Source organism: Tamandua tetradactyla, chromosome 2, assembly GCF_023851605.1.
Source record: "Tamandua tetradactyla isolate mTamTet1 chromosome 2, mTamTet1.pri, whole genome shotgun sequence".
NCBI classification, from domain to species: domain Eukaryota; kingdom Metazoa; phylum Chordata; class Mammalia; order Pilosa; family Myrmecophagidae; genus Tamandua; species Tamandua tetradactyla.
Window position 1 is genome coordinate 67,579,285 of NC_135328.1, and position 24,473 is coordinate 67,603,757.

Here is a 24,473-nt window from a genome sequence, read left to right on the forward strand (position 1 = left end):
ATTTTCTAAACCTAAGGTGAAATATTCTGAGTATGTTTTATGAACTTTTTCTGGGTTGCTTGGTGCTCTCAGGGTTTTTTTGGTCACACTGCCTGCTTTTGATGTGATTTTATTGATGATCCTCAGCACGTGGACATATTTTTATTTGTGTACATGTCTCGGGCTCGTGTTTTCCTACTGAGTGCTTGCAAATACAGTTCAACTAGTTCCCATTTTTGGGGGGTCCCCTATGTGAAAACTTACCTCAAATTGTGTGCCTCAGTCAAACTGTTGAGGGTGTAATTCCTCAAATTCTTTGTTCTCAGTCTTGTCTTCTCTTCAGTTCAACCACTGAATTCATCAGTTCTTATGGAATTGATTTTCATGCTTACCCTCAACTTTCCTCTTAGCGATATTTATTCTGTTACTAACATTTTCCTGTTCTCTTCTCTATATCATTTTGATGAATAGAATCTCCTAAAATTAAGGCTAATAAATCACATGATCTAGAACCACACGTGAGCCTGCCTTCTCAGAGGGCTAGAGGTCTCTCATCTTGCTGTCATTGGGTATAAAATGCAGTGGTCATCGTAAATTTTTAAAGAAATACAGCTTTCCATTTCTTTTCTCTAATATTCTATTAATAACTCAGTAAACACTGACAGAATTTTTATTTAGACAAATATACCCTCACCCCCCAAAAAAACTCCACAAACACACTTATTTTTATGAATTGCACCAACAAATTTCCTTCACTTTCATCTGTCTCCTCTCCCCTGTTTGTTGCCGATTTTTCTGTTTATTTTAGTAAAACAGTCTCCCTTTAATCTCCTATATCTAGTTATTTCTCTTGCATTCATACCATTTATTTTGTCAGCATAACTTAGTTTTCATCTCTCTCAGTCAATATTTGTTCTTAATTAAAATGATCTTCTTCCAGGAAATTAGGAAATTCACATTTTTTGGGCCAGATATAAAATACACATAGTTTCTCTGTAAAGGTGTTATATAACTAATCTTTAAATGTGATTATAAACAAAAAGTTTTGTGAGGTTGCAAAGATTTTCCCTATTAGAATGTTAACATGCAAGTTTCAGGCAACTAGATATTGGATTTTGTTTAATAGTTTTCACATTTTATGAACATTTTGCAATGCTCAATAAACACCGTAGGCATCCAATAAACATTTTAAGCAAATTAGACATAGAACTTCAAACTTACAATTAGTTGGAAACAACACTTGGTTTTATGGAACATGCCATGGAACTTCAAACTTAAGATTTTATGCTAAAACATATAACGTGAAACAATGACAAAATATGACACTGCATATCTTATGGGTTAAGTGAGGTGGGCATATGGAAAGCAGCCATTACAGTGAGGGTTTGAGGTTGTTTGCCAAAGAATTATAAATTAAAAATTATAAAAGGCAGAAACGTGTGAATATAGTTAAAAGATGTCCATATAGTGAAGAAATTCATATATTCTTAGGAAAAATAGAATAGTTATGCAAGATATCCAGAAAGTCACAAATTATGATTTATTATATTTCAGTATCTCAACTTTTTCTGGTATTTCTATAGTTTTCTGGCTAGTGTTCTACTGTTTTGAACTTTAAAACACACTTGCCTCCTTGCCAAAAGTGATCAAAACTTTAAATGTTTTTTTTTTTTTTTTTTACTAAAGTAAATGGGGGGAAATAATGATTTAAAAAAAATTGTTTCCTCCATAGAGAATTAAAACAAGTTTTAAATGTTTGAACCATCATTTCGCTAATAGTTTAACTTTATATACAACATATCATCTAGAAGTAGAAGCTACTTACATTCTCAAAGAATTGCATATCAATTTATCACATGGATGACTCATTTTTTGGATTTTTGCTTCAGGAAAATTATGGAATAAAAAGTAGGAACAGTTGTTCAAATAAAGAAAAAGAACACAATGGTAAAATCTAAATAAGAAGTCAACCTCCCTACTATTTATAACTGAATGTTATGACTAGACATATGTTTATGTTAATAATGTGTATATAATATGAAAACATTTCATTTGCAAATGGTTCAGTTTTTATAGTAAAACAGCCATCCCCAGTAAAATAACATGCAATTGAGTGGTTTTATTTTTTTGTTGTACTTCATAATTTGGGGTTTATTTTAGTGCCTTGGAAGTCCCAGACAGATGCAATTATCATTACTATATTGTACATTTAACAAAAGCACTGATAACAGCAATATGTAGGGAAGCACTTTTCAATGGCAGTGTTGAGTGACGATAAAAACTTCATGCCTAATCACAATCATTTTACAAAGATGTATTGCTCTGAATTTTCTCCTTCAACTTCTTTTTGTTTATAGGAATTGAAGAGTACCACTGGAAAGCTGTATCATGTGCTGCTTGGGCTTCTAAAGTTCCCAGTGGGTTTTTAATCATATGAGGTAAATATTAAACTCATTTAATTTTAATTTCAGGATTCAATTGTATTCTATTTTGTGTCTTAAGATTTTTTTTTTCTTATTCCAAAGGCAGTTAATTTCCTTTTATTTCCTCTGGTTTGTGATGCTCAAGTGACTAGGGAAGTTATTAGCATATTGAAAGTTCACTGCTAGCCTTGTAAGTTTTTATCTGTAAAGCTATCATATATGTGATATGCTTCAGACAGTATGTGCACTGAGATTGCTTAAAGTAATTTCTGTCCTTTAAACACTATGTTAGCACACTCAACTGTAATAATGTGAAGGCTTAAGATGTTTCTTTATTAATATTTATGACATGGAGGTGATGTCAAAGGTATAATGCTATACACTTAAAGGTGGAAGCTGAATTACTTCTGGGATTTTATTTTTCTATCAGTCCATAAAGGGGCTTAACATATGCCCACTCTGTATTTAGAAAATGACAACTATAAGAATGGAAACTACCTAATAGCCTTTAAGTGGCTTGTGTATGTGTGATGTGAATGATTCCCTTTTCCCTAGAATTTTTTCTAAATTTTTCTACCTCTTTTGCTGGTGATCATTTACCAAGCATCACAACAAAGAATTTCTTTTTTTTTCTTTCAGTTTGTTGGAGAGTAATTTGAGAACTTTTTTTTTTTTTCACCACCCAAAGGTACAGAGAAAGAAATTACAATCTAGAAATGTCTAGGAAGATAAGGCTTGGCTATTTGCTGTTAAGAAAGGCTTCATTTAATGTAACCAAAATGATATATATGGGGCTGCAAACTACTGTGTCCTCATGAAGACTAATGTGAAGTAGTCAAAGAAGATTTACCCTGAAAACAAACAGACTTCATAGAAAGGGAACATGCCTGCTTCCAAAGCTGCCTGGCATATCTGCAAAGAAAATGATAAAAGAAAAGAAGAAATGCCTTGTATGTAAATGGTCTACCAAGGTATAAAGGCTGGATACATGCATTCTCTCTCTCTCTCTCTCTTATATACACAGATGTCAGTCCAGGAAGGTGTCTCTTGAAGTCTAAAGGAAACTGACACTCTTCATGCACAGAAATTTAGAGTTAAATGATAAAATGCATATATTTCCAGAGGTGTAAGGGGGAAATTAAATAGGACAAAATACCCTGAATTGGTCACATAAAAGAAAAGTGTCATTGACAGAATTTAAATCATGAACTGCACAATGAGATGCATAGCTCATATCTTACAAGGGTCTCCATTATGTTAACTTGGATGAGATAATAAGGAAAGATTGGACAGTCTTGAGAAGAGAATTGGGAGAAACTGTTAATTCACATAGTGTAAAATGCTAGCATTCGCAGGGCTCAGCAAATCAGGAAGATTATTTAATGGCTCATAAAATATGACATTTGAAATTATTTGAAGACATGATATTTCTTTTTCAAATATTTCTTGAATATGCTTTCATAGTTCCTTTTGCTAGTTCAAGTTATACTAGTAAACTAACTTCTTTTTCCTGCTTGAATTTATGTAAAATTCTGCATTTTACCTCCATTTGCGAGCCCAAAGAACCCTACTTGTTTTCAGAATTACCTTAATAGTGGTTTGAATATCTAGGAGATTACTTTTTTATCAGCTGAAAATGAACCAGCCATTGTTGATTCATGAAATGATTAGAAATATTGAAGGCTATTTTGAAAATTACCTTTTCATTTGATTCTAGCAGGAATTTTTAAAAAGCAAGATGACCCATAAGATTCTTTCTAGCTCCAAAAGCATGAACATTTCATCTATCTAAAATATTGGTCATTGGTGAGGTAGTACATTTAATTTTTTTTTGGCATGGGAAGGCTCCGGGGGTCGAACCCGGGCCTCCAGCATGGCAGGTAAGAATTCTGTCACTAAGCCACCATTGCACTGACCTTTTTTTTTTTTTTTTTTTTTTTTCACATTACATTTAGTAGTTATAATATAGGCTGAGTCAGCATACAGGGGTCCTGCTCACAGTATCTGACAATTTGGAAATTTACATGAAGCCTCTGGGGCTTGTTTACTAGTCTGTAAGAAGTGTGATAAAATGACTATTCACAATTTAATGTTGTCATTGAGGCTCTAGGACTGATTAAAGTAAGGAAGAATGACTGGAAATAAACCGTTAAAAGTAACATGTTTTTCCATTTCATTGACCTTGAATTAGAATCCCACATTTTATAGTTACCTAGGACATATTTTGTGGCCATTTTATAGCATAATTTAAAGGTAAACATTCTATGGGTGCTTTACTTATTATTTTTTAATGATTTAGGATTATGGCTAGGATAAGATTTTGGAGTCTTGATAAGGACATGTATTGGATAAAATCACATTTTTTTCCTGAGGAAAGTATTGGCTTTCATTGTAGATTCCTTTCTGCACCTCTTTGCAGAGGTTTAGAAAACTGTTCCAGTTAGACCCCTCAGCTTCATGACTGGATGCCAAAATTATGCATGATTCAGAAACCTATGGGGATGTTCTTAATTAGCAACACCAAATATTTGTGGTCCTGGGACTCATTGTAGAGTATATACATCATCATTCCTGTCAGCCAACATTGATCAACAATGTAGTTACAAGAAATGATATTGGGGAAGGATTGCATAAATGATATGAATCATTCTCATTCATCTATATAGTATCAATTTTGTCAATAGGTTAAACAAGATTATTGAAATGTCTGTATTCAATTAATTTTTTTTTAATATTTTGATTCCTTGTAGAAGTGCTTTCATGGAGCTGAAGCTTGAATCAGTTCCATAGACCTATACTGGTATCTGTTATATGCACTAGAAAACCATGTGTTCATTTACTATAGTAATGTTATTCATGGTGTAGTTTTCTTAATCCTTTACAAAATTGACTTGTTATGCAGGTCATGGGGAATATATCCCTCAAGGCTGAGCACCCCAAATAGCAGGGCTTATTCCGGCGGCCTCTTTTCTCCTAAATTGCTAGTCTGGTGGTAATAGATTCATTTGTGTGTGTGTGTATAGGGTGCTATGAAGTTCAGAACCAAATCTCTTGCTTGCAGGTAAGCAGAATGGAATGGAATATACATGGTAATAGAGCACAGCTGCTCTGGGATCAGGCTAGGTGTGGATCCCTTTTCTTTCATTTGAGTTCAGGGTAGTCACTACACTTCTCTCTTCAGTGCCTATATCATGGTGTTCTGAAATTAAATAAAATAATCACTTCATATATTAAAAGACACTTGATAAATGTTAGCTATTGCCAATACTAAAATAAGTTCTCAAGAAGCATCTTTTCTGCCACCTTTATTGGTGTACAGAGATATACATTCATGCATTTATTCCTTCAGGAAACATTTATTGATCACTTATTATTTTCTACCTGTTACTCATAAGTGTATGACTAGACAGCATAGATGAGATCCCTGTTGTCATAGAGCTGTGTTTTAGAAGGGATGGTGTGGGGTGCAGAGTCCCTAAACAATAAAATATGTGAAAGAAAATATTCAATATCTATAAGAGCTAATTTGGGAGCCAAACAAACTGAGAGCCTCAGGAGCTACTTTGAATTCTGTTATCAGTAAAGCCTTCACTGTAGATGTGACATTTTAAGCTGTCTTTAATTATGCTTTTAATGTAAAGGAGCCAGCCATGTAATATCTACAGGGAGAAGGAATATCTAGTCCTCCAAAAGAGGAAGAGAGTCTTTTGATCGGAGAAATTCCAGGGTGCTGTGGGATGACTGAAATGAAAGTACATGCATATAAGTGTAAATTTGTCTCCCTTTCCTTCCACACTGAAAGATCAGGGCCCTCTTACATGGAGAAGTTCAGTCATTTTTACTTCTAATACTCTTTTTCTTATGTTTATCTTATCTCCAAATGTTTAATGTTGGTAAGCTGACCAAGGCCTTACCCTCTAGGCAGCTCTCTCTGATCTGTATTTTCCTTGAAGGCATCCAACCTGAATAAAGTAAATTTGCACTTACATTTGGAGTGAGGTGGTAGAGGTTGCTGAGACTTCTAGTCTATATATCAGGCTCCTACCCAATTTATCAAAGTTCTCCATATTGGCATTTAGGCCCCAAAGATAGTGAATAATAAAACTTTGCCTTCCTTTGCCAGTTTTGCTTGCCTCTAGTGCCCTTAGGAGTGACACAAAGAATGATACTGTGGTCTGAGTAATAGTTTTGGATTCTTATAGTCATAAACTTCATGTTGATTTCTACTAGGTAGTGAATTCACCCCTAACATTATTGCATCTGCACTGCCCTATCCCCCAACCCCTGCTTATTTTTTATCTCTCACCAAAAACAATCCAGGACATTCTCCCAAATCCTTTTCGGAGTAAAGCTGAACACAATATACTGTCTTAGAATATTTAGTTTCTTACTTCTATTTGTCAAATATCTCATATCACCCATTGGTAGTATTTTTGCCTTATGAATATCACTGTCTGAACAGTCTTATAAGGGACTTAAAATCCTCAGGCCATTTTATGCTTACTGGTATAGGTATAATCTACAACTTAATCTTCCAGCATTATTGGTCTAGTATTTGTGTTTATTTCAAAACTTTGCAGGTCCTCATACATTTCTTGACTGTGGTAATTGATCATTTAATGAATCAGTAGTTATCTTCAGTGCATGCAGACACAGGTAGGAAAAGGAGGTAAATTAAGTATAACCCTTTAAAATATTTTGTGTTCTTTATATACCCATATGTATTTTCAATAATAAATGTTTTGAAGGGAAGGCTCAAACATTTTAGGATATTTTGGAGTCTTTAAGTTAGGGAGTTTATTCAACTTTTTTGGTTTGTATTCTCTTTATGGCCCATCCTGGTGCTTTGCTCATAGTAAGAATTGAATTTTACCAAAACTGATTTGCATTTGCTGCATGCATTTAGTATAGGTCATGGGAAATGCCCAATCAACATGTTTGTAGCATGATCTTTTGCCATCAGAAAGGAGTCTTGAAGTGAATTTAGAAGACTTTATATTTTTTTTGTCTGACAGAATTCCTATCCTGTTTATCTCTATTTTCACTGTTATAGAAGATAATAAGAACAAGTAGTAAATCTCTTGCAAAGCCTCAAAGTCATCCTTGCTACATGAAGTTCTATTGATAATTTTGAACCTCAGTTCTCCGAAAGCTGAGTTTTCTGAAGAAAGACCGATTTTTGGTGTATGTTGGAAATCAAAGTCTTTGTCCCCTGAGTGACCAAAAGTTTAAATGGTGATGGATTTCTTTGGTAAAGGAGAAATTTTCTAACACTTAGTATGTGTCAGACCCTGTTCTAATCATTTTAAAGACATTTACTTAAACTGCATACCAGCTTTGTGAAACTGGTACAATCGTTACCCCCATTCTGTAAATGAAGACACTGATGGCTGGAGAGATTAAATGAATTGCCCAAGATCACACAGTTGGTAAACACAGTGTTATGTAAACAACTATTTTAGTACCAAAGGTCTATGACAAAAAAAAAAAAAATTTTCTTCAGAGTCTATACCCAGCAATGGCAGTGGTGTGATCCTAGCAGAATTTAAAATGTTCCTCTATATACTGTCTCTTCAACTCTCTCCTTTAATAAGTTATGTGAGGAAGAGTAAGTGGAGAGATGGCAAAAAGTGTATATGAATGAATTTTTAAGACTACATCAAGAAAATCTTTGAGAGAATAATAAAAAAAATCAAATCCTTTCATTTAGAGGCTAAACAATTTTACTACTATATCTAAATTTTCTCCTTGTAAAGGTAGATAAGTAAGATTCATCTCAGCAAGTTTCTAGTAAACCAATTTCATTTGGGCCTCCCTCCATATTCTGACTGCATTTTTCCCTACTCTAGTATGGCACCTTGCATCCGTGGAATCTTTTTATGACTCTAAGTACATGCTCCACATGTAATTTACAGTAGCATTTAAAAATTGCAACACCTAATTAATTCACCAATCAGTTGTCAGAGCCTCAGAGCCTGCGATCTTTCCCAGTTCACTGTTGAGCTCCCTGTGGGAGAATCAGTATTCCAAAAGTGCCATTTCCATTATGCTGTGTGTGGTGTCAGAGCAGAGTACTAAGTTATGCCGCTTGTTCATGGAAAATATGCTATCCTCATGAGTGTCTTGATGGCTTTGTTAAAAATACCTTCTGCCACCCCTGCTCTCTTGTTCTCATGAATATCATGGTTCCACAGTACAGTCAGGTTTTCACAGTTAAATAATTTAGAAGAAGAGAGATCAGCATATCTCAATTTCAGAAGAAGAGAAATCAGCATATTTCAGTCTCATACCTGCACAATTTTCCACATTTTTCTACTTTATCCTTAAGAAACTCAATTCCATTTGTCTTTTTTAAAACTATCTTCTTAGATTCACTTATATTGAAGAATATCTTGTTTGGAGTATTCCAAAATGGGGAAATTTTACACACAATAGAAATATTCATGGCTACTAAGTATTTCTGGTTTGCAAATTATATGCAGGTGAGCATGTTTTATGAGTACTTTCAGAAATAAAAAACATAGGAAGGAAATAAATATGCTTTTAGAATTTTGGAATCCATTTGTTTAGGATTACTGACTGCTCTAATGATTGTAGGATGGAATTTTGCCAAATAGCAAACCATCTCCAAACTCACTGCCTTAACACTACAACCCTTGATTATTTCCACAGTTTTCCGGGTGAGTCGGAAGTTTTGCTCATCCTAGGCATGGCTGATTCCAACTGAACTTGTTTATGCAAATTGTGTCTGCTGGTAGGTGGGCTAGACTGGCTAGTCTAGGACGAACTAACTTACTTATTTTGCAATTGGCTGACTGAGGCCCAAGGAAGTACTGGGCCACATGCCTCTCCTCATCCAGCACATTAGTTTGAGTTAATTCACATGATGAATGACAGTAATTCACATGATGAAGGACACGGTCTCAAAACAAAGAATGGAAGCATTCAAGGTCTTTTGGAAGTGGCCCAAATTTGCTTTTGCTGCATTCTGTTGCCCAGGGTAAATCACAAGGCCAGCTTATATAGGCAGGGTGCAGAAAATGGCCTAGGTTTAGTTATTTTTTTGCATAGGCAGGTACCCAATCGAACCCTGGTCTCTAGTATGGCAGGTGAACTCTACCTACTGAGCCACTGTGGCCTGCCCTAGGTTTACTTTTTTTTTTAATATTTTTATTGACAAATCTTCACAAACATACAGTCCATATATGGTATACAATCAATGACTCACAATATTGTGACATAGTTGTGTATTCCTCACCATTTTTTAATGAAACATAACCACATACAAACACAAACATTCTTATTTTTTTGATCATTCATTCTTGATCATTCCATTCTTGTTATATAATCAATAACTCACAAAATCATCACATAGTTGTATATTCATCATTATGATCATCTCTCAGAACATTTGCTTCAATTCAGAAAAAGAAATAAAAAGAAAACAGAAAAAAACTCATACATACCATACCCCTTGTCCCTCCCTTTCATTGATTGCTAGCATCTCAATCTACTAAATTTATTTTTACATTTGTTCCCCCTATTATTTATTTATTTTTAATCCATATGTTCTACTCATCTGTCAGTAAGGTAGATAAGAGAAATATCAGACACAGGGTTTTCACAACCACACAGTGACATTGTGGAAGCTATATCATTAAACAATCATCTTCAAGAAACATGGCTGCTGGAGCACAGCTCTACATTTTGAGGCAGTTTCCTCCAGCCTCTCCATTACACCTTAACTAAACAGGTCATATCTATTTGATGAGTAAGAATAATCTCCAGGATAACCTCTCGACTCTGTTTGGAATCTCTTAGCCATTAACACTTTATTTTGTCTCATTTTGCTCTTCCCCCCTTTGGTCGAGAAGTTTTTCTCAATCCCTTGATGTTGAGTCCCAGCTCATTCTAGGATTTCTGTCCCACATTACCAGGAAGGTCCACACTCCTGGGAATCATGTCCCATGTAGAAAGGGGGAGGGCGGTGAGTTTGCTTGTCATGTTGGCTGAGACAGAGAGGCCACATCCAAGCAACAGAAGAGGCTCTCTTGGGGGTGACTCTTAGGTCTAATTTTAAGTAGACTTAGTCTATCCTTTGTGGGGTTAAGTTTCTTATGAACAAACCCCAAGATTGGGGGCTCAGCCTTTTGCTTTCGTTGTCCCCACTGCTCGTGAGAATATCAAGAATTCTCCACTTGGGGAACTTGAATTTCCCCCTTTCTCACCATTCTCCCAAGGGGACTTTGCAAATACTTTTTTATTCAGTGTTTAAATCACTCTGGGATTTATCAGGGTATCACTCTGGACAAACCTACAAAGCCTCATGCCCTCCTCAAGATTCCAAGTATTATTGTGTTCAATTAAGCTGTCCATATAAGTTATATTAGGAGATGCACAAGTCAAAATATAAATTTTGTACCAAATAAACATTTTGGCTTTAGTCTCACACATAAGTTAAAGTTTTAAAATATTAATTACCGTCAATTTTCAACACCCTGCATTATTGACAGTCCTTTGTGCCTCCTCATGCAAAATATTTTAAAATTTGTACATTTAGTCACTATCATTATACACTCTAGGTATTCCTAGATTATACCATCTCAGTCTTTATCATACATCTTTCCTTCTGGATTTCATTTGTACCCCCAGGCCTCCTCCTTCTATCATTCTCACATTCCGCTCCATTCAGTGTTCTAACATTATTGTATTACAGTTAGGTAGTATTGTGTTATCCATTTCTGAATTTTTACAATCAGTCCCATTGCACAATCTATATCCCTTCAGTTTCAATTACCCAATATCTACCCTATTTCTATCTCCTGATGACCTCTGTTCTTAACTGAAATTATCTAAGTTCATTCCTTAATGTTAGTTCATATCAGTGAGACCATACAGTATTTGTCCTTTTGTTTCTGGCTAATCTCACTCAGCATAATGTCCTTAAGGTCCATCCATGTTGTTATATATTTTATAACTTTATTCTGTCTCACAGCTGCATAATATTCCTTCATATATATATATACCACAGCTTGTTTAGCCACTCATCTGTTGATGGACATTTGGGTTGTTTCCATCTTTTGGCAATTGTAAATAATGCTGCTATAAACATTGGTGTACAAATGTCCTTTTGTGTCTTTGCCCTCATATCCTCTGAGTAGATACCTAGAATGATATTGCCGGGTCATATGGCAATTCAATACTTAGCTTCTTGAGGAACTGCCAAACTACCTTCCTCAACGATTGTACCATTTGGCATTCCCACCAACAGTGAGTAAGTGTGCCTCTTTCTCCACATCCTCTCCAGCACTTGTGGTTTTCTGTTTTATTGATAATGGCCATTCTGGTGGATGTGAGATGATATCTCATTGTAGTTTTGATTTGTTTTTCCCTAATAGTCAGGGAAGTTGAGCATCTTTTCATGTACCCCTTAGCCATTTGTATTTCCTCTTCTGAAAAGTGTCTGTTCAAGTTTTTGCCTATTTTGTAATTGGGTTGTCTGTCTTTTTGTCGTTGAGTTGAACAATCTCTTTATATATTCTTCATACTAGACCTCTATCTGATACATCTTTTCCAAATATTGTCTCCCATTGTGTAGGCCATCTTTTTACTTTCTTGACAAAGTTCTTTGATGCACAAAAGTATTTAATTTTGAGGAGTTCCCATTTATTTATTTATTTCTTCAATGCTTGTACTTTGGGTGTAAGGTCTAGGAAACCACCTCCTATTATAAGATTTATAAGATAATTCCCTACATTTTCTTCTAACAGTTTTATGGTCTTACATCTAATGTTTAGGTCTCTGATACATTTTGAGTTAATTTTTGTATCAGGTGTGAGATATGGATCCTCTTTCATTCTTTTACATGTGGATATCCAGTTCTCTAGGCACCATTTATTGAAGAGACTGTTCTGTCCCAGGTGAGTTGGCTTGACTGCCTTATCAAAGATCAATTATCCATAGATGAGAGGGTCTACATCTGAACATTCTGTTCAATCCCATTGGTCAGTATATTTATCTTTATGCCAGTACCATGCTGTTTTGATCACTGTAGCTTCATAGTACACCTTAAAGTCAGGTAACTTGAGACCTCTGACTTCATTTTTATTTTTCAGGATAATTTTAGCTATTCGGGGTACCCTGCCCTTCCAGATAAATTTGGTTATTGTTTTTTTCTACTCCTGAAAAGTAAGTTTTTGAGATTTTAATTGGTATTGCATTGAATCTGTAACTCAATTTAGGTAGAATTGACCTCGTAACTATATTTAGTCTTCCAATTCATAAACATAGTATGCCCTTCCATTTATTTAGGTCTTCTGTGATTTCTTTGAACAATTTCTTATAGTTTTCTCTGTATAGGTCTTTTGTCTCTTTAGTTAAATTTATTCCAAAATATTTTATTCTGTTGGTTGCAATTGTAATTGGAATTTTTTTCATGATTTCCCCCTCAGATTGTTCATTACTAGATCTTATAACCTGCCACTTTTCTGTACTCATTTATTTGTTCTAATAGTTTTGCTGTGTATTTTTCAGGGTTTTTGGCATATAGTATCATATCATCTGCAAACAGTGAGAGTTTTACTTCTTCCTTTCCAATTTGGATGCCTTGTATTTCTTTTTCTTGTCTAATTGCTCTGGCTAGAACTTCCACACAATGTTTAATAACAATGGTGATAGTGGACATCCTTGTCTTGTTCCTGATCTTGGGGGGAAAGTTGTCAGTTTATCCCCATTGAGGATGATGTTAGCTGTAGGTTTTTTCATTTATTCCCTTTATCATGTTGAGGAAGTTTGCTTCTATTCCTAATCTTTCCAGCGTTTTCAACAGGAAAGGATGTTGAATTTTGTCAAATGCCTTTTCTGCATCAACTGAGATGATCATGTGGTTTTTCTGCTTTGATTTGTTGATATGATGTATTACATTAATTGATTTTCTTATATTAACCATCCTTGCATACCTGGGATGAATCCTACCTGGTCCTGGTGTGTAATTCTTTTAATATGCTGCTATATTTGATTTGCAAGAATTATGTTGAGGATTTTTGCATCTATATTCATAAGAGATTGGTCTCTAGTTTTCTTTTTTTTTGTAATATCTTTGTCTGGCTTTGGTACGAGGGTGATGCAGTCTTTGTAGAATTAGTTAGGTAGCTTTCCCTCCTCTTCAGTTTCTTTGAAGTGTTTGAGCAGGATTGGTACTAATTCTTTCTTGAATGTTTGATAGAATCACATGTGAAGCCATCTGGTCCTGGACTTTTCTTTTTTGGGGAGCTTCTTAATGACTGATTCAATTTCTTTATGTGCAATTGGTTTGTTGAGGTCATCTATTTCTTCTTGAGTCAATGTTGGTTGTTCGTGCCTTTCTAGGAAGTTCTCCATTTCATTTACATTGTCGAGTTTATTAGCATAAAGTTGTTCATAGTATCCTGTCATTACTTCCTTTATTTCTGTGGGGTCAGTGGTTATGTCTTCTCTTCTATTTCTGATTTTATTTATTTGCATCCTCTCTCTTCTTTTTGTCAAACTTGCTTAGGGTCCCTCAATCTTATTGATTTTCTCATAGAATCAGCTTCCAGTTTTGTTGATTTTCTCGATTGTTTTCATGGTCTCAATTTCATTTATTTCTGCTCTAATCGTCATTATTTCTTTCCTTTTTCTTGCTTTGGGGTTAGTTTGCTGTTCTTTCTCTAGTTCTTCCAAGTGGACATTTAATTCCTCGATTTTTACTCCTTCTTCTTTTTTGATATATGCATTTAGGGCAATAAAATTCCCTCTTAGCATTGCCTTTGCTGCATCGCATAAATTTGATATGTCGTGTTTTCATTTCCATTTGCCTCGAGATATTTACTTATTTCTCCTGTAATTTCTTCCTTGACCCACTGGTTGTTTAAGAGTGTGTTGTTGAGCTACCATGTAGTTGTGAATTTTCTGACACTCTACCTATTATTGGTTTCCATCTTCATTCCTTTATGATCTGAGAAAATGTTTTATATGATTTCAATCTCTTTAAATTTTTTGAGACTTGCTTTATGACCCAGCATATGGTCTATCCTTGAGAATGATCCATGGGCACTTGAGAAAAAGGTGTATCCTGCTGCTGTGGGGTATAATGTTCTATAAATGTCTGTTAGGTCTAGCTCGTTTATTGTATTATTCAAATTCTGTTTGTTTATTAATGCTCTGTCTAGATGTTTTGTCCATTGATGAGAGTGGGGAATTGAAGTCTCCAACTATTATGGTAGATGTGTCTATTTCTCTTTTCAGTGTTTGACTCATGTATTTTGGAGCATTCTGGTTCAGTGCATAAATATTTATGAGTGTTATGTCTTCTTGTTGAATTGTTCCTTTTATTAATTACATAGTATCCTTCTTTGTCATTTTTAACTGTTTTACATTTGAAGACTAATTTGCTGGATATTAGTAAAGCTTTCTCCTGCTTTTTCTGATTGTTATTTGCATGAAATATCTTTTCCTAATCTTTCACTTTCAACCTATGTTTATCCTTGGGTCTAAGATGTATTTCCTGTAGACAGCATATAGATAGGTCCTGTTTTTATATTCCTTCTGCCAGTTTATGCCTTTTGATTGGAGAGTTTAACCCATTAACATTTAGTTTTATTACTGTACAGGCAGTACTTTCTTCTACCATTTTGCCTTTTGGATTTTATATGCCTTATCTACTTTTCCTTATTTTTACCTTTACTGATAGTCTTCATTTCTACACCCTTATCCACATCTCTCTCTCCTGCTTTTTGTATCTGTCTCTAGTGCTCCCTTTAGTATTTCTTGCAGAGCCAGTCTCTTGGTCACAAATTCTCTCAGTGATTTTTTTTCTGAAAATGTTATAATTTCTCCTTCATTTTGAAGGACAGTTTTGCTGGATATAGAGTTCTTGGTTGGCGTTTTTTTTTTTTTTTCTCTTTTAGTAATTTAAATATATCATCCCACTGTCTTCTTGCCTCCATGGTTTCTGTTGAGAAATCTACCCATAGTCTTATTGGGCTTTCCTTGTATGTAATGGGCTGCTTTTCTCTTGCTGCTTTCCAGATTCTCTCTCTCTCCTTGACATCTGACATTCTGATTAGTAAGTGTCTTGGAATATGTCTATTTGGATCTATTCTTTTTGGGGTACACTGCACTTCTTGGATGTCTAATTTTAAGTCTTTCATAAGAGTTGGGAAATTTTCAGTTATAATTTCCTCCATTAGTTTTCCCCTCCGTTTCCCTTCTCTTCTCCTTCTGGGACACCCACAACATATATATTCATGTGCTTCATGTTGTCATTTCAATTCCCTGAGTACTTGCCCATGTTTTTCCATTCTTTTCCCTATATTTTCTTTTCCTTGTCAGATTTCAGATGTCTCATCCTCCAGTTCACTAACCCTATCTTCTACCTCTTGAAATCTGACATTGTAGATTTCCATTGTTTTTTCATCTCTTTTACTGTCTTTCATTCCCCTAAGTACTGTGATTTGTTTTTTCAGACTTTTGATTTATTTTTGTTCATTCCTTGCCTTCTTTATATCCTCCCTCAATTCACTGATTTGATTTTTTGGAGGTTTTCCATGTCTGTTTGAACATTCTGAATTGTTTCAACTCCTGTATCTCCTTTGAATTGTTGGTTTGTTCCTTTCACTGGACCATATCTTCAATTTTACTAGTATGATTCATTATTTTTTTTGCTGGTGTCTAGGCATTTAATTACCTTAATTTGTTTATTCTGGAGATTGTTTTCACTTTTTTTTACCTAGGATTTTCCTGCTGGATGAATTTGTGGTCTGTCTGTTCTTTGACATTCAGTTCAGTTTATTCTGGACCTTTAGCTCAGGTTTTGTTTAACAGATCAGAATTTTTCAGTTCTTGTTTTCTTGTTTCTTGCCATACCTGTATGGTGCTTCCCCGCCACCCCCCCCCCGCCCTTTATGAGGGTCTACTTAAGTATTATAGACCCCAGCCATATTTTCCCAGACCAAACTGTCCTCCTCTCAGGAGGAGTTACCTGCATCAGTTTACCCTGAGGGTGAGACCCACCAGATTGAAAGGCTTTCCTATGAAGCCTCTGGGTTTTCTGTTTCTCTTATTCTGTCAAGTATGTGGCACTTGTGTACCTGCGGGTCCCAACAGCCTAAGATGATGTGATACCTTTAATTTCAGCAGACTCTCCCTGCTCGGGGCTTGGCAGAGACAGGAAAGGTTGTAGTCTGGTTTTAATCTCTTCACTTTTCCAGACCCTGGGGTCTGAACTCCTTGAAGGAGGGATTCTACCTGAACTGGGCCCCACCCCTCTCCTGGGGAAGGCACAGGCTCCAGACAAGCTCTCAAACAAACTTAATTCTGCCTATGCCTGGGGCAGTGGATCCCAAGAAGCCTTGCAGCTGTATCCAAAGAGCAGTCAAGCCATAGAAACACAGCCAAAATGAAAGAAATGAAAGAAAAAAAAAATCCTTTTTAGAGCAGGACCCCCATTACTCAGGTTTGCTAATCAACAGCTTAAGTTGGTATGTTGTTCTGTGTATCTCCAGGTTCTATGTGCCCCCTCAGGTTCTATGTGCCCCCCCCCCAGGTTCTATGTGGCCCCTTCAAGGCCCAGACCTTTTCAAAATCCAAAAAAACTCTGTTTTGTTTTTTTTTTCTTTTCTTTTTCCATCAGCCCTGCCTCTCTGCACCTGGGCAAAAACCAGGGCCCTCTGCTTTTACTCAAGGTTCAGCTGAGCTGGGGGCCTATTTTTAGTATTCAGAATTTTTTAATTAATTCCACAATTGGAGTTTAGTTGTGCTCAGCCCCTGCTGCTGACAAAACCCCTCTCCTTTCCCCTCTGGGAAGCAGCCTATGTGGGAGGGGCACCAGCCACTGTGGCTTGGAGAACTCTCGGTTCTGGGTGGGCTCACAGACAGTCCAGCTGGTCCAGACTGGGGTACACTGTGTGTCTGTTCACTGATGTGGCCCCAGCAGTTGTTCTGTATAATTCCTGGCTATTTATTAGCTGCTCTAGAGGACGAACTAAATTCCACACCTCACTAAGCCACCATCTTGGCCTTGCCTTCTCCCCTAGGTTTAGTTTTTGCACTGATATAATATCAGGCTGATTCCCCATTCAAAAATTGTTCTCTTTCTCAATCTGACTGTAACACATAGCATCAGGAAAGTGATACAATACACACTAACCCATCCATCCAAAATATTTTATTCTGATGCCACCACTTTTTATTAGATTTATTGTAATTGAGATATATGAAATAATATTAAAAATATCTATGATGTATAGAGAGGACTATACAACGCAAAACATGTCCATTATCCAGAGTAAGGGGGAAAAGGGGGAAAAAAGCACATCCTGAAATACCCGTTACATCCTTCCACAGTTCAACACATTCTCTTATTCCCTCAGATATGATTTGAACTTCATACAAATCAAATCACACTGCTTCCCTGCCAGAGTAAGCCACTCTTGAATTTTATATTTTGCTGAATTATTTAGACTATTGCATTTGTTGTAATTGTTATTATATTTGACTTATATCTCCCTCACTATTTTGTAAGTTTTTACTTGTCTAACTTTGTACATTTCTCTGTTTCTTTGTTCATTCTCCTTGTTAACCTTCCATTCTTGTATCTGAGATCTCCTGTTTGAGGTCACTTCCTCAGAATCATAGAATCAACTTATAATTCTAAGTTGACGATTATTTTGTTTTAGCACATTCCATCTATCATTATACTGGATTCTGATGTTCATTGTTGCTGTTGAAAAGTCAGCTGTCAAGTTAATTGCTCTCTCTGAAGATGGTCAAATGTTCCACTCTACTGCTATTAATATCTATTATTTATTAATTTGTCTTTAATGTTTTGCAGTTTTACTATGATAGATCCTGGTGTTATTTTTTTTTATTTATTTATTTTCGGAATCTTAGATTACTAAGTTTCTATATTTTTTTCTTTTCTCAGTTCTGGAAAATTCTTAATCATTGTCTATTTAAATTTTCCCTGTGCAAATTTATCTCTATTCTTTACTTCTAGAAATCCAGAAAGGTAAAAATTAACCTCAGTGGTCTACTTATATATTTGGGTTCTAGTATATCCTTAATTATTTACCTCTGAATTTTTTCCCTAACTTTTTAAAATCATGATATAATTTTAGATCTATGAAAAAGGTTGCTAGAATAGTATTTAGGAATTCCACATACAGTCACCCAGATTTCCCAGCTGTTAGCATCTTGCCGTATTTGCCATATTTCTTGCCAAATATGGCAAGAAATGTATGTGAACATTTTCGGAATGTTCAAAAGAACATTCTTTCTCTTTCTGAAACATTTAAGGGTAATTTGAGACATGATACCTCTTAAATCTGAAATGCATTTTATATATTTCCTAAAAACTAGAACATCTTCCCAACTGCTGTATAATTATCAAATTCAGGAGACTAACATCAATAGGATGCTATTAACTGGTCTACAGGTATTTTTCAATCTAGGGCTGTGATGACTCCAAAATATAGTGGCCTAAAGCAACAGACACTTCCTATCTCACACTTCTTATGGACCAGGAATCAGGAGTGAGTGCGTTGGGTTTTGGGTGTTTTGGGATCATGTAGTTGTAGTCAAGGCAGCAGTCACCTAAAGGTTTGCCTGGACTTAATGATCCATTTCCTAAATTTCTCTCTTGCATAACTGTTGGCTAGAGGCCTTACTTTACTGGCTTTTCACAGGAGGCCTTGGTTTCTCACCATATGAATCTTATCAATAGAGCCATTAGGTGTCTTTACAACACGACAGCTTATTTCCTCAGAGTGTGCAGTCAAAGAGAGAAAGCAAGGAGGAAGCCACTGTGCCTTTTAATGGCCTACTCTCAGAAGTGTCAGCCTTCTATTTCCATCAACTTCTATATATGAGTGACTAAGGACAGTTCACGCTCAAGGGAAGGGAAACTGTGCACTACCTTTTGAAGGGAAGAACATGAAAAATTTGTGGACAAATTTTAAAACCACCACAGACATTATTCAAATTTTGCTAATTGTCCCAATAATGTCCTGTATAGTGAAACCAAGTAGAGGGCCATATGCTGAACTCATTTTCATGCCACTTTAGCCTCCTTCTACCTCAAACTTTCTTTGTCTTTAATAATGGTGACCTTTTTGAAGATTGCAAGCCAGTTAGTTATTCTATAGATTGTTTCTCAGTTTGGGTGTATCTTATGTTTCCTTATAATTAGATTCAGTTATGCATTTTTACAGGAATACTTCAAAGATAGTATTGTTTGCTTTTCAGTGAATTATTTCAAGAGATCCATGACGTCAGTTTTTCTCATTATTGTTAATAATGATTTTGGTCACTTGTTTAGTTTGGTGACTGGGGTTTCTTTATTGTGTATCTACTATATTTTTCTTTCAAGTTAATAAGATGCCTTCAAATGCTGTGGTTTCTTTGAAATCAGTGAGATACTTTGAGACTATGTAAATATCCCATTTATTTACTGAACTTTTAAACCGCTTATTTTAGAATGAATATTTCCTCCAAACAATTAATGCCTTTAAAAGCATGTTTCACTTTGTGTTTTAATATTTTACTTAATATTTTAGGTTGTCTTTAGCATGCAGGTCAGCCAGGATATCTGCTCTGCCAACTTCCATAAATCAAAACATTATTTCCATATTTACACCTATTTTCACATCCAATATAATTTTCCCACCCCTTATTGTCTATTGTCACTGGTCACTGTGGTTACTACTTGCTACATAAAGACTTTATAGCCCATACCAACTTACTCCTAATAATAACTTAGTAAATTGTATCACCAGTAAGAAATGGCATTTTGGAAAAAAAAAAAACCTATTGACAATAATGGCCAACGAGAATTGAGTGCTAGCTATACTTCAGTATTCTAGATACACTTACAAGCTTTGACTCATTTAATCTTCCCAACAATTTTAGGAATTGGATGTTATTTTCCATTTTACTGATTAAAAAGCTAATAAATACTAAAGCTGCAGGTGAAACCCATGCAGTCTCTTTCCAGAGGTTGTACTTTTAGCAATAAAGCATTCCTATTGTGAAGAGGATTGACTAGCTGAAAAGCCATGAGGCATTTATAAACCTCTTCATTAATATAAAACCTCCAAGTATGGGAGGCTGGATTTACAAGAGAACATAAATCATTCACTTTCTTTCTACCATGAAGAAACAGAAGCTTGAAAAATATATAGCTTATTCACTACTTAGGGATAGAGGTGAGACAAAACTTAGGTCTCCTGACTCCCAACCAATTTGGTTCAGTTTTCATCATATCGTACTGTAAATGTCTGGTAAATGGAAATAAATAACTACAGGTTATTTGTATATATCAGAGACACTGATATAACTTTACAATGTCATTTCAAAGTTGGAATTCTAAAGTGATTATGCTAGATATGCTAGACATTAACATGAACAGCTTTTGCTTGCTTTCTTAAAATATAAAAGGGCTTTGGGGGGATGACTTGGATGACCCAAGCATTTTTGTACAGATAATCTGGTTAGTTTGGACTTTTTTCTTTGTCTAGGAGAATATATTTGACGTAACTTTTCTGCTCATTTATTTGAAAACAACCCTTATAAATGTGATTTGTGGCCATGCTTTGGAAAAAATCTTTTCTGTCTAGCAAGTAAATAAGATATAAAACTATAAAGCAGAGCTGTGTGTGTCTGTGTGTGTATATCCATTTAGCAAAATAATCAAATTACTTATACTACTTAGTGTTGGCATGAAAACTGATAAACTTATATCATGTCATTGGTAGTGTTCATTGATGTAATGCTTTTCACTTCCAAGGGTAGATGATTATTATTATTGTTATTATATTTTATAATGCACAACTTGTTTTAAAATAGTAGTCAAATCACCTCCATTTTGGTGTCTTCCTTATGATTTTTAACAAGGAGTGATATTCAAAATCTTTAACAAATGAGTATGGCACGTACTCTGATGAATTAGAAGAAGGAACCATCGAAGCACAACAGAGATCACCTCAAAACAATTCTGGACAGTGTGTAATAGCTGCATTTCAGTTCCAGTGGTCAGTGGCAAGATGAAAATACTCTTGTATTTGACCCTCTTATTTGTATTGTGTTGATGTCTTAGGATTGATTTTTCTATGCAGCATCATATCCTTCTCCTAACAATAAAGACATATTTGAAAGGGAAATAAATCATAAAAACACTTAGTGTAAAAACAAGATGGTGGTGGTTGTTGTGGTTGAGGACATTATTTTGGGGGGGGGCAGGGAGTGCATTGTCTAGGAATTAAACCCAGGTCTCTAGCATGGAAGGCAAGCATTCTACCACAGAATCATCTGTGTACCCTATTGAGTGCATTTTTGTATAGTGTGATGGCTATATCTTGTTGTCTCACTTATATAGCTTCCCTATCCTTCCAGGCACACTAAACGGATCTACATCTCTATGCCCTTACTGTTAGATTAGGCCATATGGCTGTGTAGGACTAATGAGATCTGAGCAGAAATGATTGAGAATGTCACATCCAAGCCTAAGCCTTTGAAGCTGAAATATCCTCCACCATTTTATTTCTTGGTCAAGGTGATTTGGGAAGCTTCTTGTTCCCAGATGGTACAGTCACAAGATCATGGAGCATCCTTCAACTCCCTAATGCATTTCCCACATGATGGTTGTGGTAGCATGGAGCTATGTACCCCAGTAAACCATGTTGTTAAACTTAACCTTTTCTTGTGGGAATGAACCCATTGTAAATAGAACCTTCTGATGAGCTTACTTCAGTCAGCTGTAGTGCAACTGACTCTGGATGGGTCTTACTCCTAATATTGTCCAATATGGAAGATCACAGAGAGAGAAAGCTACAGGAAATGACCTGAAACTGAACATTAGCATAACCTAGAAGAAAAGAGAGAAGCTAGGAGAGACTGTACAGAACAGCCAACAACCAAGGATCCAGCCCCAGAGCACCACAGTCTTGTGGATGAAAGTGTGGACTTGATAGTGTCTTGACTTTGAACTTCTCCTACACTCAAAACTATGAGTCAATTAATTCCCATTATTTAAACCAACCCATTGAATGATATTTGCTTTAGCAGCCAGGAAACTAAAACAGTGGTTGATAAGTTTTATTTTTTATTAATTAAAGGATTAAATGCTTTCTTAAAATTATCCAAGTCACTTCAGAGGCAGATTATAAATTATAGATAATACAATAATCCTTCTAAGTATTATTTTGAGTTTTAGCTATATATATATCAAACAAATATATTTTTTCCTAAATTCAATAGATATCCTAACCTTGCTGTTTTAGTCTTCAGATTTGTGTTTATTCTTACTGTGAGGTTTTTGTCCCTAATTCTAACATATTGTGATTGTTGTCTCATGAGGATTTTGTAAATAAATTAAAATGAATCAAGCTTTCCTTCTTTCTCTTTCTCCATTCCTCCCTCCCTCCCCACTTTCTCTCCCTCATAAATTGATGCCTTGCATTGTGCTTCTTTTTTATCTGTGATTTCAAGAACATGTGCTGCTAGGTATAAATGAAATGCCAAATTCACTGTCTAACAAACCAGGCACATTTTGTGCCCCTTAATTCTGTTAGGTCTGAAAGAAGCAGCAAGGCCTGTTTTTTTGTTTTGTTTTGTTTTGTTTTTGAGGAATTCTCCCCTCATTATTTGAGGACTATAATCCATTGTCAAGTATGTAGATTGAAAATTCAGAGATCTGCTTCTACTCCTCTAACAGTCCATTCCTTTATGAGGTTCAGGTAAGCCTTAAGCCAGACATATGGACGTTTTCAGAAAGAAACAGAAAGCGTATACAATATGAACATAAACAATGTCAAGTTTCATTTTGGCAAAACTTTTGAAGCTTTTGAAAAATGCAAACCCAATAGGTGGGTTTATAAAAATGAAGAAGTCACAGATAATAATTTATGAAAAGACATCAACTTAGCAAAATTCAATGAATTATTGGTAAACATCTATTTCCTAAATAATATTAGACAATTCTCAGGGGAGGGGACCAGTGGAAGGCTAAAGGTGGAACGGAAATATACAAAGATATAACACGTCAACTGTAATTATAAATTAGTAGAGAAAAGAGACATCAGTACAATGCATTACCATGAAAGAGAGAATAAAATATCTTATGAATAAAGTTCTTGACATTACAGTAGAAACAAAGTTTAATTAAAATTTAAAAGTCAAATGAGGGCCAAGTAATTGTGCATGGATCAGGTAGCCCTGGAAGGCAGAATTTTAACACAAATAAATGAACAAGTTAAAGAGTACTCTGAGAGTAAAGACTATAGACTAGAAAATACTGAATATTGAATAGGGATAGTGAATTGTCAGAGGCTGGAGAGGGAATGAATTCATCTGTGTGGAGATGGATAAATCCACAAGTATAGATTTGCAGCTCAACATTTGGGCAATGTATAAATGTGCTCTGAAGATGATGGAAAATAGACCCTTTGGAAATTTTAGAGTAGAAGAATCAAATGATAGAAAAAGGCCTTTAAATTTTGTAAAAGAAGTTTTGCTAAAAAATAATATACTAATATGGTTATGGAAATTATCACTGGCCTCATATCCCTTCTCAATACAATTTTGAGTCAGGGGTACTGGTTGGAATGTGATGGGTTGGATTAAGGCCTCTCAGAGCTCTGGCATATATTGTAGGGGGCTTTCACAGAACACAGTTACCAGAAGAATCTATTCCTGGTTTTGTTGATGGTGCCCATGGTGGTCCATTCCCCCAGGCCAATGTGCACTCAGTAGAGGTTCCCAGAGAGGTTGCATTGGGCAATGGAAATAGCATGGACAACCTAGTGGCTAATCTTGTTCTGCTGCTTACTAATCATATGACTCTGCTTGAACTGTCTCTGAGGCTATTTCATTATCTGAAAGTTCCCTGCTCTTCTCTAAGAGGACTATGACAATATACTTTATGTGAGCGAGCTGAGCCCACAGGTGAGTCCTCAGGAAAAACTCTTAAACAACAAAGTCAGATTAGTGCTCTTCTGTTCTAACCTATGATTTTCAAATATATTCCATATTAATAGATCCTTTAAAATGGGCTGGTAG

At 35.5% G+C, this 24,473-nt stretch overlaps 1 long non-coding RNA gene across 1 annotated transcript in view; it reads left to right on the forward strand.

Moving 5' to 3' along the window:
* The window catches only part of LOC143660637 (uncharacterized), a 265,308-nt gene that overhangs the window by 161,506 nt on the left and 79,329 nt on the right, over positions 1–24,473 (forward strand). Inside the window, exon 3 of the long non-coding RNA XR_013164154.1 lies at positions 2,337–2,417. This is a non-coding gene — a long non-coding RNA (uncharacterized LOC143660637). The remainder of the gene's footprint in view (positions 1–2,336; positions 2,418–24,473) is intronic.